The following is a 22,127-nucleotide window of genomic DNA, read 5'->3' on the forward strand; positions in this document are numbered from 1 at the left end:
CTCACCGTCCACTACAGCAATTTATAAACAATGTATAAGTGAGAGAACAAGTAAATCTGCTCAGAAAAAGTACAGCAGTCATCACTAATAAAAGTATTGCTCCTGCATCAAAAAATAAAATGAACCCCACACTATATCTACAAATTTCAATGTAGTCACAAAAATACATTTAAAAATGTACATTTTACAAAAGAATATAGCAATCTCATAACACGATCTGATAAGTCACGTTCCTCACTTCAAAATTACCAAAGAAAACGGATACTTGAAGCACTGTTTGAAAGTGCATTGAAACTAAAAAGAACATGTTTATATCAGTTTTGAACAGAATAAAACCACTAACTAAATTAATTACAAAACTTCCAAAAAGTCTAAACATGTGCAATGTAAACAAAGCTAACATATCTATCACACTTCTGTGCAGGTGAATGATTTTACACCAGAAGCACAGAAGCATATTTCAATGAGGAAGCGTACAACCAACAACACACAAACACAATTGACATAAATACTAATGGAAAAGACTTTGAAATAGTAGGAGACACATGGCAAAATAAAACTTAATTCAAAAATCTTCCCCAACACACATTAAACTAAATTGTCGTCATTTCCACAGATGTTGTCCAGTGTACAAATGGATGTGCACCACAATATGCAATGCACACCAACAGTAGCTCAAATGTTTACAACAATTCCTCAATCAATATTTTAAAGTAAAAGACAAAAGTATTATCAACATTTTAGAAAACATGTACTCCTGGCCAGTGGACAGCCTCACTGCACTATGAGGACATTCATTAGCCTGAATTTCATGAACCGCTTTTAAAAGCACCTTCCATCAGATACAAATGTTAATAAAACACCATTCAAAATTGTGAAATCTTGCCCATACAGTGTACAGTACTTAAGGTCCCACTGTACATATACAAAATTGCAATGACAATCTCCTAATTGGAGTAGTCCAAGAGGTGCTGAGACAAATAGAACAAATGTAAAGTAAACATTTGAAACTGATCAAAAACACAGTTAACTTACAAAATATTGACCAACAACTTTCAAACCCTAACATTCTTACAAACACAGAGAAAAAAGAATTAGCAAAGTTTGAAAACACATCTTCTGAAATTCCTGACAAAAGTATGTGAATGTTATTCCAGAAATGTCTATAAAAAACCACACACATTGTAGATAAATCCTACAAGACTCAAGACAATGGAAAGTCACAATTGTTCCAATTGGCCCTGTATCTAACAGCAGAAAATGAACATAACACAACTGATCCCTTAATGTTTTGCATATACTGTAATAGTAAGCTTTGAGCTTATGTCCCTTTGCGAACGTGCATATGTAATTGATAGGATCACACAGATAAATTCAGAGTCCAAATAATTGAACCAACTCAGGAAGATGGTAAAGTACTGTTTTATTAACAATTATCTAAAACAGTGATTACAATGAACATAAATGGACAAGCGCTCAATTTCCCTCAGCGATCTTCACACAAATCCTAGCTTTTATATTAAAAATACATCAATGGTGACGTCATAATCTTGGCAATAATGAAAAACCTACTAAGGGTCGGGATTGGCTTAAGGGGAACATCTAATTATACCTTCTATAGGAACTAGGATTGTGACTGGCTGTCCACTATCAGGTGGACAACATATGCCTACCTCTAAAACATGTAATCTTCAGAAACATTAGATACACAGTTTCTCATTGGTTTTCAAACTATAACGTCCTTCATTATATGGACTACTATAATTGGTTGGCACACTTGTGCCATATCTGGAACATTCGGTTCACTTAGCAGCACGCAAGCCCAGACCCAGGTGCAAGGAGATGGGCCATGACACTGTCTCCCCACCCAATTAGCCCAGCATCTCTCATCGCCCATACCTTCTGCTATGACGATTGTCTTTGAACTTGGCCTTGCAAAGTATACTTGTCTCTCGGAATACATGGGAGTGAGGCCACTCATTATCGTGTTCTGAGACTCCAAGTCTGACCGCGATTTTTATCTTTGGCTCACATGACAGGAGACCATGATTTGGTCAATTTTGCAGCTTTTAAATTAATTAAACTTGGAACTCTCGGTGTTCTTGCTTTGCACCTTAACAAGGGATGATTCATCCTTCGCACGTTTGATCATTGCCAGAATAGATAGCTGACCTTGACTGCTTCGGTCTTGACTCCAGGCCAGACAGCCACATCTTGCAGCTCCACAATTCTATTAATTCTTGCTGCAACACAGCTTTCCTTTCCTGCTTCATTGTTCCTGACTTACTAAATTCATAATACCGATGTCCAGCTTCTATCCAATGGTGGTTTTGCTTGCCTTCTATTCACTACGGCGTCTATGATGACTTGGTCTACCTTGCATTTTAACATCTGTACATTTATTGAACGGTTGATTTTCTACAGCACTCCGTGGCAGTATAATCTTCTTCCTTTATATGTGAGAGTTCACTTGATTCTTTACTTTGGCCCTCATTACGACCCTGGCGGAAATCGAAAAACGATGGCGGAAATGCAATACCGCCATCGAATAGCGCTCGGTGCGATCATGACCCGTCACCGTAAAGTACGATGCCATTAGCGACACCGTAGTGAACGCCAACGCTAACTGCACCAAGTACGCGCACGCGCGCCATGCCAAACCGTAATCACCACCATGGCGCAACGGTACGCGAATTCTGACCCTAGCGGACATGCACCTAACGCCATTAAGCATGGCGGAAAGTATAATTCCGCCATGGTGAGAAGTACGGCATCGCGAACCAACCGTAAACGGCCCTACTGAGTGCCTGTACACCACTCCCTGGCCACATTGCACAACTCCTCGTAGGTGCAATGAAGTCACACAATGCAACCAGTGAAATGTACAAGTCATCCATGCCTGCCAACGAACAAATGAATCTAGGGGCTCCAAGTGCCTTGTGAGTGGCCATCCATATTTGCCATGGCACCATTGCCGCACTGATGCAGCACAGGCATGTGAAGGGTCAAGTCCAGCAACATGAACAGAAAAATGAGACAAACAAAAACAGGCCCCCCCATCGACTGACACCAGTGTAAGGCAACATTCAAAGCAGTATCCTGAGTGAGACTGCACCAGCCCTGTACTCCTGCCAGTAAACAAACCAACCATCAGCATAAGCATGTACCACACAAGTTGGCAGAGTGACTGAGCAGCCAGGCTCATCTCAAGAGGGGCCAATGGGAGCTGCAGGGCACAGATGGCACGAATACAGAAGCCATTCAAATGGACATGACCTCAGTCTCCCTCCAAGAAACGCACGCAAACACAGGCACCTGTGACCAGCCATATTCTGATAATCACATCATTCCACCAATCCACCTGGCTGACCGGCATCTGTTACACAAAAGCTAATCCCCCGCCCCTGAGCATGACATCATTAAAACAGTCATAATGGCAGCCCCTATCCCTGACCTCACTGGGCTTCGTAGGCAAACGCGCCTAGTACAGTACCACGCAACTATACTCCGAAGCTGGAACCCAATGCAGATCTCCTCACAATACATCGCTCCACAAATAGGAATATGCTACATCACTTGCAAAGAAGAACGCTACACGGTTCATATCAGAATAGAAATTTAATGCACAACAAAATCACCAAGCCCATACAGCCATTAGGTCATGAACTCCAAAATATATTTCATCATTGTGGGCTGCATCCGCAATAAATGACCAGCTTCTTCTTGTGTGACGCCCTGTTCCTTCATGGTACACAGGGGCTACATTCACGTTCAAAAAGGCAACATGGAAGCGCCTAGAACCGCAGGGCCGTCCCATTAGGTAGGCACTAGTCCAGCTGAAAGGCCGAAATGTTGCTCCTAGCCACTAGTACTGCGTAAGGGCATGTGGCCCATTGGCGATCGTCCCATAAGATCGTAATGGTGCTCCACTGATTAACACGAAGCAGCAGGTGTCGGGAGTAAAATCCATCTGCAGGAGTGGCATACAGATGGCAGTGGCAAAAGGGGAGGAGATACCTGTCACCCAAATGAAATGAAAAAGAATAGTATGGGCATCCGAACTTCATTTGAATTACTCACTTCAATGATCACACTAAATCCACAGCCATATGCATGCTAGCCCACTCCAAAGGATTATTTCCACCCAAAAACCACTTGCGAATCATAACTATATATATCGAGGTGAAAACACTATTACAAACGAGTGTTTTTGTGCATGCGTCTGTCAAAACAGAATCCATTAGATGGGATTAGTAACGTGCATAGACACAAGTGTTTGAAGGCGCGTCGAGACAGGGAGGGTTCAACAAGGGCAGATAGACGATGGTCCCACTATGGCAGCTCTGCATCACATACCGCAGGGGAGGTGGATAGATTCCAAAAAGCCCTGTACATGGCAAACTCTCTATTAAATCATCTGTCCATGCATCCATACATCATTCCCTCATCCCGTAATGAAAACGCCTGATTATTTACTCACATAACATGTGAAATTTCCATTGAGTCTGTGCGTTATGCAGTCTGCAAAATCCACTGTGCTCCAGCCCGTAATTCCAGTGTTGTGAAGTAACATGTATTTGGGAACGTCCGGCCTTATCGTCCACTACGCTATTGCGCATCCCATACTATTCATATCAATCATTGCATTCTCGCCATGGCCCCTGTCCAAGGACATTGAACAATAGAACGTTATATTTGCAGTCAGACCTGTGGGCATCTCCTCGCCGCTAGCTGAAAACCGAAAGCGCCGTCCTTGGAATTCCTCATTTGCAACATCACGTCGAAAAGGCATCTGTGACCGCTTGAAATCACAAATTCATCCATCTAGTGCGGCAGTGTGTGAAAATGGCAACTGGCTTCACTCACAAATGGGACGCCCCGCCCGTCGGTGAACCTCGGTACAGTGTTGCATGAGGGTCCACCGTTAATCGAGTACTACATTCCACTGACCCTTCACAAGTCTGTTCGCGACTGCAAAGATAGTATGTGAAACAATGGGACCATAGCAGAATGAACATATGAACCAATATTTCACTGCCATCGGGAACAAATACATGATTGTAATAGCAAGATGCCATTCGTCGAATTGCAGCGTTGTGTGCGGGACGTGCTCGCCCAAAGGGGATTGCAGCTTGCACAGGTGGAATGAATCACCACAGGTGGAGGCTATACAGCCTGAAAACACATAAATTGCACACCCAACCCCCTCCCACAACCACACCCACTCCGAAATGCTACCGGCAGGACTAGCGATGTTGGCCCTGGGGGACCTGATAGCACTGCAAGTACTCCAACTTCAAGAAGAAGACGAACAACAACTACTACAACAACCGGCCGCACAGAGGAGACGCAGGAGGAGGAGGAGGGCAAGGCAGGGCCAGCAAGGGCTGCCAGCACAGCCACTACCACCACGCAGGCAGCCCGCAATCCCACGCCTCCGAGCACATCCGTTCAACCTCACTGATGAGCAGATCCACACCCTCTACCGTTTGGACCGGGACACCATAACCGCCATTGTGGACATGACACAGGCTGACCTTGTCAGCATGATAGATAGCCCAACCGCCATCCCACCCCTACTGAAGGTGGTGTCTGTACTCCACTTCCTGGCCACAGGCACCTACCAGCACACAGTCGGACAGTTGCATGGCATTTCGCAGCCAGTGTTCTCACGGACACTATTGCAAGTGCTCGATGCCCTCCTGAGGCACGCAGACGACTACATCTCTCTACCACGCTCGGAGCAGGAAATTACGAACACAAAAGTGGGATTCCATGCACTTGCCGGCATACCGGGTTGCATTGGTGCCATCGACTGCACCCATGTGGAATTGGTCGTCCCACATGCCATGGAGGCCCAGTACCGCAACCGAAAACAATTTCATTCTCTGAATGTACAAATGGTGTGTGACTCCAACAGGATCATTACACATTGTTGTGCCCGATTTCCTGGATCAACCCATGATTCTATGGTCTTGAGAAACTCTACAATACCACGCTACATGGAGCGACACGCAGGGAACAGATCCTGGCTACTCGGTGAGTCTCATTTCAAGCATGATAATGTGGGGTATGTGATGCGGCAATGACCTGGCAGGAAGGGGGGGGTGCGTACGTAGCAATGTCATTCCACAAACATCCTTTATTGTCCACATACAGGTGATGCCGGGTATCCACTGAAGAGATGGCTCCTTACACCACTCCGGAACCCACAGGACCAGCATGAGGAGGACTACAACCATGCCCACTCACGTACCCGTGTAGTCATAGAACAGGCATTCGGCCTACTGAAGACTCGTTTCCGCTGCCTCAGCAGGTCTGGCGGGGCACTCCTGTACCGCCATGAGAAGGTTGCAAAGATGGTCATGGCATGTGTCATGCTACACAACATGTGCGTATGTAGAAATGTGCCCATGCCCCCTGACGCAGAACTGCAAGCACCTGAAGATGGTCATGATGAGGGTGGGGATGTGGCAGCACCTCAAGGAGTCTGCGAGGCACAGGAGGGCCGTGACATTCGTCAGCATATCATAGATGCATGCTTCTAGCACTCACGCCTGGTGGCTGATACATGGACACGGGACTTGTGGCACTGTGTGTGTCTGGAACATGCACAATATGGACTGTACGCCTATAATGGCCTCGTACACAAAGATCAATGTCCACACATCTCATTGGATGATCGTGCATTGTTTATGGCATATGTGAAATTATGTTACACACCCCATCGACCCGCCACCCAAGTGAGCCCAACACACCCCCTCCACCCTCCTACCTCCCCCCCGAACACCAGTGTCCAAAGATGCTCATTGTCAGTGGGCAGTCGCTATTGCAAGCCCCCTCTCCGGGTATCAGGGGCACCCCTGCCTGTGGAGCGCAGGTTCCTCCCAGATCTACGTTGGGGGCTGCCCTGGACGGAACTTGCAACGGATGATGTCTCTGCCTGCTCACGTCCATGCATGTCCCTAAGGGTTTGTGAGAGCTCAGTGAGCACACGGCGCACAGCGGCAAGTTCAGCACATACGTCTTTGGACGTCGCATGCAGTTCCCCCCTCAGGCTCTCGGTGCTTCTCTCCATTTGTACTCTCAGGCTCTCGGTGCTTCTCTCCATTTGTACTCTCAGGCTCTCGGTGCTTCTCTCCATTTGTGCCCTTAGTGTCTCTGTACTTCTCTCCATTTCTGCCCTAAGTGTCTCAGTTGATGTTTCTATGGCTGCCTTAGTACCCCCACATTCATCAGCATGGTCCTTGAGGAGCGTGGCCAGTTGCTGCTGTTGCACGATCACCTGGTCGAGGGACTGTTGCCTCTGCTGTGCCATGGCCATTTGCGGTGGTGTCACAGAGGGGCTGGTCACCTCATGTTGCCTTGCTACAGGGCTTGTGGGGGATGGCCAGTCGTCGTCTTGTGGGTGCCCCTGCGTGGTATCCTCATGGTGTATGGGATGGAACAAACAGGGGGATTGAGACAGGTCATGGATGGATCCTAGATCGACATCACCGTTTTCTGTGTCGGAGCATGCTGCCATTAATGCAGTGTCACCTATGGTGCTGCTGCCACCAGAAGCAGTGCCTTCTGTGGCATCCATTGGGGGGACCTGTGGTGGTGCTGTTGTGGGCATGCTGGCTGCTGGGGTGCCTGTTGAAGTTCCCTCCTGTGTGCTGCCACTTGATTTGTGCTGCTGCCGTGTCTTGATGCGTGCAGCTGAGGTGGAGGGTCTTTGGCCGTTGGTCTTGGCCCTCTTTGCAGGTGTGCTGGTAGGGGTGTCCTGGAGCTCGTCGTTTGAATCGGACCCTGTGGTGGAGTAAAGGAGGGAGAGCGTTATTAATGGGTCTGTGGAAATTGGAATGGCAATGTATCACATGCATTGGGGTGGTACCTGAGGGTGATTTGGGTTGGGGCCTTGGAGGTGGTTTCATTTTTGTGTGGATTGAGGATGCAGTTGTTTTGCAGCCTGCAGTTAGGGTGTGCCTGCTGCACGTGTAGAGGGTGTTTTTAGGATTTTTAATTATTTATGTATTTAATGTGACTTTTAAAGTGTGCTATCAGGCCTATGTATGTGGACGTTCTCCCGGACATGTGTTACTGTTGCACTATGTGGACACATGGTACTTCACATGATTGGACATTGTGGATTTAGCATTGTTTTATTTGGGACACCTACCTGATTCTTCGGATGTCTGCACTCCTTTCTCCATCCCTCCGACTCCCTCTATACTCTCCATTCCAATGGTGGAGGCACAGATTTCTTCCCAGGGGGTCAACTTGATGGGTGATTCCGATCCTCCCCCGGTAGCTGTGGCAATGTTACGGTTGGCGGATAGTATGCTCCGTACGCGTATCCGCAAGTCGTCCCATCGCTTTCTGCATTGCTGTGGGTTGCGGGGTGCGGTCCCCACCGCACTCACCCGCTGTGCCACCAGGGCCCATATGGCCTTCTTGTTCGCAAGTGCCGTCCTGGTCATTTGCGTCGAGAAGACGACGGCAGCATTCTCCTGGAGGGTCTCTGTGAGCACGGTGAGTTCCTCACGGGAGAAGTGGACCTGCCGCTTGCGGTCGCACGCTTTTTTCGCTACTTTTCCCATTTTTATTGGTTTCACTAGGGTGGATGACGGGTTGGGATGAGTCTCAGGGTAGTATTTTTAATGGTTGTGTGGAAATTGTGTTTTTATAGGTGCACGGCGTGCTGTTTCCCGTTCCGGGACCATGTTTTTACTTCCGTTTCCGTATATTTCCGGTCACCGTACTTTCCGATTGCCGCTCATTGCGGTGACCGCTAAGATGGGTGGCGGAATTGCACCTAGGGCGCCGTACGGCGGCGGTGAGGGCCGTTTTGGGGACATTTCCGCCATCGCGGACTTTGCACTTCCGCCATGGCGTAGTGCTCGTGCCCGATGGGTCGGAATTAGCCGCACTTTGCTCCGTCGTGCAATGGCGGAAACGCTATTTACGCTATGGCGGTCAGGTCAGTCACTTTCCGCCAGGGTCGTAATGAGGGCCTTTGTCATTAGTTTCTTTAGGACCCATACATTCTCTTCAGTCAGTATCCTGAGCCGTCATATATACTTTTTGTGATGTCACTGGCTTCCTTTCTCTGCTCCTTCTCATATACCTCAGGGAGTTCCTTCCTCAAGTTGTCATCATTTCAGGGATACATTGAGCAGGGTTGTCTCAATGGGTATCTCCTTACAAACACACGCTGCAGTATTGGTACACCTGCTGGTGTCAAACAGAGCACAATCTGAAGTCTCCAACATATGGGAGAAAGGGGGCAGGGTTTCCAGCAGAGGCATGCAGCTGCTCCTCTATATTCCCTGCTCTGGTGGAGTCCTCAACCACCTCCTCAATCATTTCCACATCCGGGTATTTTCTCTTGAATAAGTGTTTCTTCGGTGTCCATATCTTCATCAACCCCTTCAGGGAGCATTCTGTTTTTACATGTTCTTCGACACTCCAAGTTATGTAGTTAAATTGCCCATTCAGGGTAAAATAGACCCATTGTCCGGCATACTTCTTATGATTCTTTGGATTTAGAAACTTGATTCCTTCAGGTGCTACGATGCTAGCATCTATCTATTTTCTGACATCATTATCCATCAGCTCTTCGACATTCAGCTCAGGTTTGACATTGATCATGATCTTCACCTCTACCACCTTCTTTGCTGTTTTCTTGCATTGGGCAATCACCATCCTCACTACACAGAATCCAGACATTACTAGCACCAGTATTACTCCAAGAACCTTGAATATATTCACCAACCACAGTGTAATCCATGAAAACAAATAGGTAAACCGACTGTCATCTTCAATGTCATCTGTCTCATCTTCCATCATGGCATGCAGGTCTGTCAACAACGTTATGGCCTCTGGCAGCGTTCCATTCTGGTCATCGTAAGAAGGTAAAAAATGTGCAACATGATGGACCAATTTTGGCACACACTCCTCCTTCCATTGCTGTGATCATATCAAGGACATATCTATTCTGGAGGGTCATATGGCCCTCAGCTCTTCTTTGATAGCGTTGAATCACTTTATGGTAGTCTTAATTGTCTGAAAAAGCTCCCATCTGGTAATTTGCAACCACTTGGCATTCATCACTGTTTGGATTCCAGCCATGAATATAGCTGGAATTATCATAGCATTCTTGCTGAGCAACTTGTGCTCTTCAGGAATTGTATCATACGCTGTTATCGACTTGGCTGAGATATAATGTTTTATTTTCATCCATCGGAGGAGTTCAAGAGATCTTTACTTTCTCAAATGGTCATCCACTTTTGGATATTCAACAATGTTCAGATCACTCTGAGGAATCACTAATGCTGGAACATGGATGAGCACCAGGGAACACACTCCGCACCAATCCTTTTTCAACTTCATATAGGCTTTGGATCCACAAGCCCAATATCGATCCATAAGGACCGCTGTCCCTTCTCTTTTTCAAGGAACGTCAATTGTGGCTTTGCATTCTTTGTTATATCCCACATGGTTCTCTACATTAAACAATGGGACTAAAACTACTGGGCCTGATTCCTATTCTACCCATGTCAATAATTTAGAGTGCTTTGCCCATGAATTTAAGCATCCATTATTCACTTTCTTCATCTTCATCAGACGAGCTCTACAGGACACCATTCCTTCTTCCCATCAGTATGAGTATGCAGTCGTCCTTAGAGCAACATTTGAGTTTGTTCCCAACATTCAGGTGATCCTGCTATTTCTGTCACGTCAGTACAATTCATTCTCTTCATTTTTTTAATGATCACCTCATCCTGTCCTGCAACAGGATATACAAGCAGTTTGCTTTTCCATCCAGGCTACTTCTCCATTTGTGCGGTTTTGATATAGTCCTCCTGGTATGGAAACAACCATTTTGATCTCCATCGAAAAGTCGCCCAACTTCCCTGAAACTGTCCTCGAGTAGTACATGCTGCAAGATGGATGAAGCATTTTGCATCGTCTGCTGATACCACCTTCGAAATTAACGTCCTTATTGTATTCATGGTATATGGGATGAGAGAGCAGACATAGCAACTCTCATCAGATGGTCTTTCTCCTACCTTTTACATGTGTTGATACCACATGTTATTCCCCAGGTGAGTTGAATTATCTAGATAAGTAGTTATCCCTTCATTATCTTCCTCTACATCTCTCTTATGTCTCCCAATATACTTCTAGAGATCAAGGAAATTGTCATTATTCCTTTTAATAATGGGAAGAATCATAGGAGCTCTTTCTTCGCTGGAAACATTAAGATGATAGAGACTGTGGGCCTCATTAGGGGTCGGGCGGTCCGGAATTAACAGTGGCGGTAAACCCGCCGCCACTGTTAATTCCGGACCGCCCGATCCCGAGTCCTACAGGCGGGAGGTGATCTTCCCGCCAGGTCTGACCTGGTGGGTTGAACACCTCCTGCCTGCAGGCGGACGTGGAAACACCAGCACCATCACGAGATGGTGCCGGTGTTTCCACTTCCCCATTCCCATTGAGTCCTATGGGACTCAATGGGAATGGGGATTAACACCATTCCGCCTCCGTGACTCCCGGGATACCGGGGCTGTAATGCCCTGGTAATTCCGGGAGTCACGGAGGCGGAATGGTAATACGAGTCCGGCGGTAACCCGGCGGTTTTACCGCCGCGGTTACCGCTGGACTCGTAATGAGGCCCAGTGAAAGATAAGGAACAAAAAAACAACAAGAACAATAATCCAAATATAAATTATGCATAGGAATCTGGGCAGCCATTTCTCGTGCCATCCTACTGGCTTGCTGAACTCTTGTTCTTTCTATAATCATATTCATTAATAATTTCTAATACAATCATTGAGCTTCTTTTATATCTGTAACTGTACAATTTGTTCAATTATAGCAATAAGGATCCTGTAAAAAAGTATGATTATTAACCTCTCATCTGACTTGAGCAGGGTAAGATTGATGTATAAACACAAAGACAGCAACCAAAAGGTGATGAACATCACTTACGGCAGATATCATGTGTTTTTATCACCTAAAACAAATATTCTCCATGCAACATCTAGATATTGATCTCTTTTCCAATTTCTAATCAAACACTGACATTTAGGCATAATTCCGGTGTGTTATTCACTGCTTCAATATAGTTCATTTTGACACTCCTGGAATTCTCTGCAAGTCCTTGCACTCTCTGCTAATATATATATATATATATATATATATATATATATATATATATATATATATATATATATATATATATATATATATGGAGTGTCTATTGAATTCCAGTTGAAACATATGCGTTAATCAATTGTTGTTTTGTCATCCTTCTTTTTAGACTTCAATCGGGTCTGCACTCACAGAAATTCTTCTTCTTGTCTTGCTTCTGGATCAGCAATACTGGGAGGGAGGGTCTCGCCTTTATAAATCTTCACATCGTTTAGATGTAACCAAGCTCTTCTTCCATGTACCTTAACAGCTGAAGGGGACACTTCTTCAATACAGAATAGGCCATTAACCCTTTAAGTTCAATGGGTTTTTCCCCTCAGTGCCAAGAACTTTTTTGTTGATTTTGGTGTGTCGCCATTCAATGCCTTGTATCTTTTTTGTTACATGAGATATCTCGGCCAAATTTGGCCCCTTTTTTCCACACATCTAGGTGGTCATAACGCCCCCCAGGAATCCTAGGTTGCTGTAGGGTGGTGAGAGAAAATAACCAAAAAGGGGGAAAATGTTGTTTTTTCAAAAAATACCAATAAAATGATGTACAAAGAGGCCTGTGTTTTTTCCCCTGGGGACAGATAAGGGGGGGGGCTGCCCTGCACTCATCCCTGGGCTCAGGTGTCACTTCCTATGAGCAGATATCTGGGCCCAGGGAGGGCTACATGACATGGCCCCTACTCCATTGCGGGTGGGGGGAGGGGGTCAAATGGGTGGCGGGGGCACCTCATGCAGACCTCCCTGGGCCACCTACAAATGGCTGCGTGAGGTACACCCCCCTCCATTTGGGATGGGGGAGAGGGCCACCAAAAATTGTGGGACAAGCCCCCTGTGGGTGGGACAGTAAGGTGTGGGCACCCTGGGGCCAGATTGCGCCAAGGCAGGCTTGGTAAACTAAGAAAAAAACTTGAAAATGACAGGCAGGCTGCAATTTAGGGGGTGCTGAGGGGCACCCTACACCACTGGGGAATTTTGTAATGTGAAGGGGGGTGCACCTCTCCACCCCTACCCCAATTGGAGTGGTGCGCTTCTAATGTAGCCCATCCTGGTGGCAGATAAGGGTGGACTGTCCTGCACACCTCCTTGGGCTCAAGTGTCCCGTCCTAGGAGCAGATATCTGGGCCCAGTGAGGGCTGCATGGCATGGCCCCCACTCCATTTTGGGTGTGTGGGGAGGGGTTCACGGCCTCGTCCCATTATAAAATTCCCCGTCACTTTGTGTTGCCCCACAGCCCCCCTTAAAATATGTTCCACCATTTTTACATTTTTTCCTTTGGTAACCGAACTCCCCTTGGTGCAGAGGGGCACATTGGTGTGCCAATCTGGCCCCAGAGTGCCCAAACCTTACTGCCCCACCCACTGGGGGGCCTGTCCAGTGGGTGGGGCAGTAAAGTTTGGGCACTCTGGGGCCATATTGGCACACCAATGTGCCCCTCTGCGCCAAGGCTGGTTTGGTAAACAAAGAAAAAAATAGAAAATGGCAGGCTGCACTTTAGGGGGGCTGAGGGTCACCCTAAACAACCAGGTAATTTTCTAATGTAATGGGGATGACCCTCTCCCCCAACACCAAATGCAGGGGGGCATCTCATTCAGCCCTCCCTGGGGGCAAATAAGATGGGGGCATCTCATGCAGCCCTCACTGGGGTCAGTTGCCCCTTCCTAGGAGCAGATATCCGCCAACAGTGAGGGCTACAAGGGGTGCCCCCATTTCCCCTTGGGGTGAGGGGGAGAGGACCACCCCCTTTCCATAAAATAAATCCCTGGTGGCTAGTGGACCCCCACTCCCACCCACATCTCCATTTTGTTTTTGTTTTTTCTTTACTTTTTGCCCCCTTCCCTGGGTCAGATGATCAGCCATCTGCCCCTGGGGGGCCCTAACCTGCAGGCCCCATCCTTTGGGGGGCCTGCACACTTATTCCTGGTGGCCCTCCCCTCTCCAATTGGATGGGGGGCCACCTCATGTACTCCTTCCAGGGGGCAGCAATCTGCCCCTCAGGGAGGGCTACAAGGGGTGGCCTCCCTTTCAACTTGGTGTGGGAGGGGGAGGGCCACCACCCTTTCATGGGGGCAAAAAAAATCCCTGGTGTCTAGGCCCCCCCACCCCCACACCCCATCCCTGTTGCATTTCCTTTTTTTAATTTATTTTTTATTTTGCCCCCTTCCCTGGGGGCAAATGATCATCCATCTGACCCAGGGTCTGCACATATGTGCCCCCATGCTTTGGGTCTGGGAGAGGGATGCTTACTGTAAGCAGCCCCTACCTTCCCCCCCGCATTCAAAGACATCCCTGGTGTCTAGTGGGCATTGCTAGGTATGGATCAAACGCTCTGCGCCCTATCCGCACACATCAATGCTTTCACAAAAGGTGTCATTGGAAAGGGGAGAATCTCCCCTTTCCAACGACACCTCCCTCGATCTCCAGCTTGAAATACAGCCGGAGATCGAGGGGGAGAAAGGTGGAGACTCACCTTTCATTTTGACCACAGCAGCCCGAAATGGCTGATTAGAACTTGGTCCCCATCATATAACTGTGGTGGTTGTAATAGTTCACTGTGATTGGTCACCAACTTACATTCCAGCGTGTTCATAGACCGCCCACCATGCTTGATTTGATCTTAAATGAAAGAAATACTGGTAGTCATACATGTCAAATAGTTGTGCCCCTCATTACCTAGAGTTTTGGCTACACTCTGGGCATCACTCTTAATTCTAGATGGAGATGTAAGGGCCATTCTCATTTGATGCCCTGTTACTAACTCATCGGGGTGAGGTGGTGGTACGACACTGGGTGATTCCGAAGGGCATATAAGGCCTGGGGAAGGCAATACAGCCATCCCTTTTTCAAAGTCAATTTAATCCTGGTGATCCTCTGTTTGAGGAGGCAGTTGAGTTTCTCACATATCCTGTTCACTTGTGGGTGATACGCAGAGGAGAATGTATGCTTTATACTTAACAAAAGCCCTGTTTGTTCGAATACCTCATTGTCAAAATGTGGCACATTATCGGATCTTAGCACTTCACATACACACCCCACCTCCGGAAATCTTTTCATACTAAAAACTTTGCTGTGCAAGAGGCATCAGGGTGTGCACATGGACCAGCTCCGATCCACCTGGAGGAGGGGCACACCACCACTAATGGATAACTATATTCATTACATATCTGTAGCATATCGACATAGTCAATATTTAAATGCTGAAATAGCCATTCGGTCGAGGTATTACACCACTAAACTTTCTCAGTGTATACCCAGCAGGAAACTTCTGACACAAAATGCAATTCACCAAAAATAGTGCAACATGTTCCAACAAATTAGGAATGACAGTTTTCTGCATTATTAGCAGCAAGACTTTCTCTAGTTACATGTGCAGGGTAATGCAATTGTTCAAGCGTTACTTCAATAGATTTACTGGCATCACTGTCTTTCCAGTGCTGCCCTGTCACCATAAAGCTTCCATGGGGATAAAGAATACACCCTTTGTTTCCACAGTTCTTGCTCTTCCTGTGGTGCTCTTCCCTGAATGTCTATTAATTGGGTTATTGACAGCATATTAAACCCCTCCTGTACTAACAAGGTTGCAGCTGACTTTTCTTTAATATCCTCATTGTCAAAACTCAAAATTCTGGAGAATATGCAACCCTTTTGGCATCTGTGTTTTCATTCCCGCAAGAGAAGAGATAAAGTCTGTTTGTTTAACATGCGCTGTGCATTTTATGACCGCTATGGCTACCGGGAGTTGCAGTGCCTTAATAAACCTATTCAATAAGGATGCATGCTGCACTGGAGTGCCATCTGTGCAGAGATAGCCCTTCCTTTTCCAACGTGCCAACCCTGCATGTACGGTTGACATCACCGTACACATAGGCAGAGTCACTGTACACCGTCACTTCCTGTCCTTCATGTTTCTGAATCGCAACAATAAGCGCTACTAATTCTGCTGCTTGTGCTGAAAAGTTAGACAGTAGTCATGCACTTGCCACTACTTCAAATTCTCCATTTAATTTGTATCTCACTACTACAGTGTTGGAATGTCTTTGCCCACTAGTCAAATACATTTTTGAAGAACCATCAATAAAAATAATCTCCCCTCCCACCAAATCATTCTATTTCACACAGGGTTTATCATCATAACATTCAACATAATTGGCACATAATTGGCACAGTCATGCACATGATTGACTTCTTCTATGGTTTCAGCTATGAATGTGGCTGGTTTCACTATTTTACATCTTACAATTTTAATTGCTGGGTTAGAAATAATGACCTCATAAACTGAAGCTCTTTGGGGTGTTAATGTGCCCTTGGGTTTCTCTAGAGTGGCCAATAAAGCATACTCTACGTAAAGGGTCACAGAGCAGCCCATGACAATACGTGTAGACTTCTCAATTGCAAATGTGGCAGCTGCCAAATATTGTTCACAAGGGAAGTGTCCTCTCATAACTGGGTCTAAAATCCAATTGTAGTATGCAAAAGGTGTGTACCCCCAATGTTGTCCTTTCTGTGAGTACTGCTGTCATTACTGACCTGTTCATGTTTGAAAACAGATACGTTCCTCATCATATTTGGGAATCCCTAAAATTGGGCTTCTCTTTTTAGCTCCTCAAATTCTTCCTCCATTTCTTCAGACCATTCTACTTTTGTTTTACCAACGTTTGCTTTCTTTCTTTCTTTAATGCTAGCAAAAGAGGGCTTGTATATGTTCTGTAATCAAATACTCAGGCCATAACGTAATTGCACAAACCCAGAAAATGTTGCATCTGTCTCACTATGTTCGGGTTTGATGTTTTCATTATTGTGTCAGCTCTCTCAGGTGTTGCTTTCTTTCCTTCATGTGAAATTACCTTGCCTATGTATAACACCTCTTCTTGACAATACTGTAATTTCTCCTTGTCCACCTTGTATCCTTTGTCTGCTGAAATAGTCATCTGTTGAATAGAGTCCTGCCTACACTCATCCTCTGTTTACTGCAAGTCAAAAGGTCATCTATGTACTCTATCACCGCCCCTTTAAGATCAATATTGCCTAGATCGATCTGTAGGACTCTGTTGAAGATTGATGCAGACTCACAGTACCCTTGAGGCAAACAAGCATGTTGTCGTCTCTTTTGGCAAAATGTAAATGAAGCACAGTCTTGGGAGTTCTTATGCAACGGGATCGAGAAAAATGCATTTTTCAAATCGCTCACTGTGAATTACTGAGCTTCTACTGGGATACTACACAATATTTTCGGCGGATTAGGAACTAAAACAAACAGCATCTACAATATGGTTAAGAGTTATCAAATCCTGGATAAATCTCCACGACCCTCCGTTAGATTTTTTAATCAGATACACTGCAGCATTACACAATAATTCTGATGGAACCAGAATCCCATGATTCATCAGTGCTGAAATACTCTGAAATATACCTTCATCAGCTTCTCAAGACATATGGTACTGTTTTTCTTGGGGTAAAATTGCTCCTGCTTTAAGCTTTATTTTAACATCCCCTAGACCCCTCAATAAACCTACATAATATGAGTCTGAGGTCTGTGGGGTGCTTGGCACTTTTTCAAGATCTTCCTGTTAAAATGCTGCTCATTGCTGCATTATCACCATTCTTTGTGGGAATCTCATTTTTCTATTCTTATCCAGTATGTAATGCTCATGAATAATACCACTTCGTCATCACTTCGATCCTCCCTGAACATATCATCATCACTTATGTCAGTCAATCTGTATTCCTCCTCACGAGCTATCACTGTTCTCCATGGTCTATCCTCATCATATCCCTTCGAGCATTCCCATCTCTCGCCGTACCATAGCTGCATCCAACTCTATAGGAATAGTCTGTCCACCTTCCTCATCCATAGGTATTTGTGGTCTAAACAAAAACAGATCAGGTATCCTTACACTCTTCCCTATCAAGGTAACCATGTCAACAGAATGCTTACTCCATAAAGACAAATCTCTGGATCTACCGAAATGCCTCCCAGCGCCACTTGCACCGTCAACGCAAGTATGAACTCTCCTACGTTTAAATAGTGTATTTCGGGAGTGGAGCACACTATTCCTTGATCAGTAAATGAAATCGTCATATTAAGATTTGTCATTAAATCTCTTCCTAAAATATTAGCTGGTGTCTGTCTTGAATATAACAAAGCAACAGAAATGTCACATTCTCCTATGAAGACTAGTCATTTCTCAGTAAATTGAACTCGACTCATAGCTCCAGAGAAAACTTGGGCATTCATGGAAATACCGGACATTGGATATTTTCCCTCTCGTATTCACAAAGAAGTTGCTCCAGAGTCTACAAGAAAAGAAAAGGATTTGCCTCCTATAGACACATCGACCTTTGGTTCCTCTTGGGGGTCTGGTGGCACAGATGATATGAACACATCAAGCCACCCTGGAAGCTGTCATATTGTGGGTACAAACACATACCTGTCCCTCTAAAAGGATTTCCTCCTAATACAGTGACACATCTATTCTAGCTGTCAATACTTGTCCTATATTTGCATACTGCTGTATCTGCATAGGGGCTTGTTGCCAATACCCCTGTGGTGGATTCATGTGTGCTTGTCCCTGTTGTGGCACATGTTATACTTGTGGTGTTTGTGCCTGATAAGATGTGTGATCTTTGGAAAAGCCCTCTTTGGTCTGTGTGCTGTATGGCGGAGGATAAGCTGTCCGCCCTCTGGAAAAGTGGACATTATCAACATTCCCTCCGCTCTCGCATACGCGTGCAATATTTCCAATCATTCCACAATTCCAACATACTGGGGAACTCCCTGAGCACTCGGGTTCTCGTTTTGTGTGTTTTGAAACCCATCTTGGTTATTCTGAACTCTGCCTCCTCTTCCCCTAAAAACGATGACTCTTCCTTGTGGTGTAAATCTGTACCCACCTTTGTCCATCTGGCACTGATTATTTGCCTGCAATGTACCGATTGTTTCCCATTCCCATTCCTTTTCTTTTTGTCAATACTGCCCCTTCTATGTCAAACTTTGCCAACTTTTTATGAACTAACTTGGCTTCCTCAATTTTTCTATTTTCATCTTTATTTTTGTTCTTCTCTTGTAATAGTCAGAAATGGTGTACTATTGTCAAATGTATCTCATCCGATGGCTTTGCTTCCATCCCCACTTGTTTTTTTCATCTGCCTTTTTACTGGCTCAGGCAACCCTTGACATAAAATATGGTAAAACAATGCCACTGTCTTTTCCCGTGGCTCGTGACTTTCAAGCAGCCATTACTTCTGAATACCCGAAATACAAGCAATAGCGTCTTCACCTTCTTTCATTTTGCGTGTCATAATTCCACCGATATCTGATGTGTCAGGATACTGTACCCTGAGAGCCCTCCAAACGCGGTGTTTTGTGCAGTCACACTTGAATATCCCGCTCTCCCCTATATGTCGTCAGCCCTCTCTCCAATAGTAGCTGCCAGGAGACCTTTTTTGTCCCCTATGGCCATCATATTTCCTCCTGTCATTTTCTCTAATTCGTATATCAATTTCCCAGCCCCCAAAGTCAAATTAGGGCGCTTACACTTTAAGTTATCCTTTTACCATGGAATATATTGCAGTCTTGCCCCCCTTCTCTAACAAGGGGAACTGCGTGTACCCCATCCCACTATTAGTCTATCCATGGCAGGGGTAATCATACCTGTCTGTCTCCTTGTCGGTAATGACCTTAACCTGCTTACATATGGTGGAGACTCTACCTTCTCACTACACGATCGTCCTCTAGGACACTCAGGATATGCTATGGGATCTGGCGTTCTATCTTTGGGCTGTTCCAGATCTGACCATCTTACTTCCTTATCTATTTGCAGGCTTCCTTCAGGAGTGCACGCTCTCCCTCCTTCTGCCCCAAGACCAGACTCTCTTTCCCCATCCAACATGTCTAGGTCCCAACTAGTATCTCTAACATCCTCCTCCCTTCTGTCCAAATTCTATGTACTCAAAGACAATGCTTGATGTTCATCACTAAACAGGTTTCCTTCCCTACTTCGTGATTGAGGTACTGGGTATCGATCATCATTCCTTCGAGCTCCATACTCGCTATTGCGTCTTAATTGCTAATAGACCTTATCAATCCGTTCTCCAATACTTTCTGCATCATCCACTCTGTCCCATCCTATTTCTGGGCACAGCCTCATTGTTTTTTTACAAATGAGACTGGCATCAAAACCTTGCTGTCTCCTTTGTTGCTCTAATTCTTCATCTACTACCCTTCACTTTCTCACATCTCTTCTAACTCTTTCTTCCTTCTGCCTTCATTCTTCCCTTCTTGCTCCTTCTCTTCATTCTTCTTCTTCCCTACATTTCTGTACTCTTTTGTCCCTTAGTCTTTTTGATTCTTCCTCTTCTCTGTTTCTTTTCTTTCCTGTCACTCTCTTCTTTTGCTCTTTGTCTATTGAGATACTTTCTTTGCTCCTCTGTCTGTTTTTCAAACTCCTCCTGTTCTTCCTGATATGTCTGTTCTTGTTTCTCCCTGCTAATCTCTTCACTTGTTCCTTGTCCTTCCTCTCTTGTTCACCCGTATCGTCTCCCTGCCTAACTTCCTCCATGCTTTTCCCATCTATTTTAAGTAATATCTTTCCTCCAATGCATTTGTATTGTACGACTGCTATCTTGTCAGCCTTATCTTTTTCTTTTTCCATTTCTTGAATTCTCTGTCTATATCCATTGACAAGTTCAACTGTTTGCTTTCTTCCTTGTCTTGTATGAATTTAAAAATATCTTCCTTTCTCTTATTCTCTTCCAGACCATCGTCACTACTATAAGCCGGGGGTTCATATGTCAGATTACTGTACCCCGTTTCTGCTTTCAATTCTTTTAAAGGATATACTCCTATCTCTCCAGTAGCAAAAACTCCTTACTTCAGGCATAGTAAAGGGAGCTGAAGGCTCAACACCTTCCCCTTTATGCTGATTAAGCATCCACTTGTCCAGTGGCGGGTCTTCTCTTTCCTCTTGATACAGCTTCTAAATCTCTGAAATTGCTAATCTCTTCTCTTATTTCTTCCCTGTGTATGTGGCGTGCAAGTATGTGGTCATGTGCTGCAATACTGCTCTTGACAGTGATCCCCCTTGTGGCCATTGCATGAGCATTTTATCTGCTGTGCCCTTTACCCATTCTGATATTTATTGTTTGAGCTTGGGCATATGTTTTGATAGTGTCTCTCATAGGTGCATTAGAGGAGTATTCCCAATAATTTCAAGTCTCAATTGACTGTCAATACTTACCAGATTGTTAAATACATGTTTTCTATTTTATTTTAAATCACCACTTTTAACTTTTAAAAACAACAAATATGAGCAAGCACCATCACTCGCTGCTCAATCCTCTTATTTCAATAACCTATCTATTCTTTTGATTGGTGCCAATTGTTTCACTACACTTATCTTTAATCTCTGTCCGTAATTCTATTGCTGCTCGATATTTTATTCAACAAACAACATTTAGACTAGTCAGACATTTACACAATATAAACACTGTGATCACCTTCCCACTTATCTAAGTGTCATTCATAAATATGGGGTACTTCTTCTCTCGCCTTTACTTTTACTCTGTACAGGGTTTGAGACATCACCTTACACGATCCTGACCTGTTCATTTTATATTTCTCTCTGCTCCTGTTGCAGTTTGAATGGTCTCCTTCTAATTCCCTTGATTTAGGACTCTTAGGCAGTATCTCATTATCTTCACAATTTTCCCCATTACTCAAAATGATCACAATCCTGTCCCTTTAATTACCATTGCCTAAAGTCTACTGACCATTCGTTAATCAAGTCCGGGCCTTCGGTATCAACTCCTCCTCCAATCCGACCACTTCGTCTTTCGTCTGCAGAGCGCCTGTGGAAACCGGGCAGGGATTTCCTCAAAGGGGGATCTGCCCACCATCTTGGTTCTAGTTTCAAGTTTATTTCTATCCGGCCGCTCTCCACATG

Source organism: Ambystoma mexicanum, chromosome 7q (genome assembly GCF_040938575.1).
Source record: "Ambystoma mexicanum isolate Mex_15411 chromosome 7q, UKY_AmexF1_1, whole genome shotgun sequence".
Classification (NCBI taxonomy): domain Eukaryota; kingdom Metazoa; phylum Chordata; class Amphibia; order Caudata; family Ambystomatidae; genus Ambystoma; species Ambystoma mexicanum.